This window comes from Bison bison, unplaced genomic scaffold (assembly GCF_000754665.1).
Source record: "Bison bison bison isolate TAMUID 2011002044 unplaced genomic scaffold, Bison_UMD1.0 scf7180017487704, whole genome shotgun sequence".
Lineage (NCBI taxonomy): Eukaryota > Metazoa > Chordata > Mammalia > Artiodactyla > Bovidae > Bison > Bison bison.
In genome coordinates this window covers 1-861 of record NW_011387690.1, presented here as the reverse complement: position 1 = coordinate 861, position 861 = coordinate 1, and the positions used below count along the sequence as shown (strand labels likewise).

At 51.6% G+C, this 861-nt stretch overlaps 1 pseudogene across 1 annotated transcript; it reads left to right on the top strand.

Annotated features, from left to right (window-relative positions):
• The first annotated feature begins 3 nt into the window (after positions 1–3).
• LOC104992628 lies at positions 4–843 on the top strand (annotated as a pseudogene). Its single transcript, XR_825730.1, has one exon. The product of XR_825730.1 is annotated as a gamma-aminobutyric acid receptor subunit theta pseudogene (transcript).
• Positions 844–861: the final 18 nt, after the last annotated feature.

The window sequence follows — 861 nt, the reverse complement described above, 5'->3', positions numbered from 1 at the left end:
GAGCCCATCAATCGTGCTGACGAGGAAAGTCCTTCCTCTCCTCCCTCCCCAAAAGTGATTGTTCATACAGCATTCAATGACCAGGTTCACCTAGAAGATGAAACTGACTCTCCTCCCTCTAGCCCATGGTGGGCCGGCCTAGCAAGCCCAGAAAGTCTTGGCTCTTTGGCCTCCCTCACAAAGGAGGCACCACTGGCCTCCTCAGAAAGCCTCAGTTCGCTGTCTTCTCTCTCTGATGGGGCCTCGCTGGCCACCACAGAAAGCCTGAGTGATCTCCCGTCCACCTCAGAGCAGGTGGTGCACGATGACGGCATTCGAGTTAATGGTATTGATGTTGATAACAGTGTTGTTCCCACCGAAATCCTCAACCTTGCTGAGACCCATGACCCAGAAGAAGACCCTGAAGAGAGCTCTGACTCCGATGAGAGTGAAGACAATGACCCCAGCAAGAAGCGTCTGCTTGTCCATGGCCAGAGGCATGTGCAAGAAGCAACCTATGAGCTTCAGGAGATCTGTAACACCCTTCGTGATATCCATAGCTTACCTGATGATGTCATAGTTGAGAGCGGCTACCCTGACCTTGAGGAGCAACTCAAGCGTAAAGTTGACAGTACCGGAAGCCTCCATAGTGATGATTTTATGGACTTTGATGGAGACAAGGAGAGCAACTCGGAGTCTGATAACAGTTTCCCCCCAAGCCCTGGCTGCTCCTTCAGTAAAGGGTTCTCCTCCGATCTCTTTCACCCTGACTACATTCCTAAGGTTGACCAATGCTGCCGGCTCCTCTTCCCTCTTGCCTTCGTGGTGTTCAACATTGTGTACTGGGTGTATCATATCTATTAGTTCCCTAGCGTCCCCAAG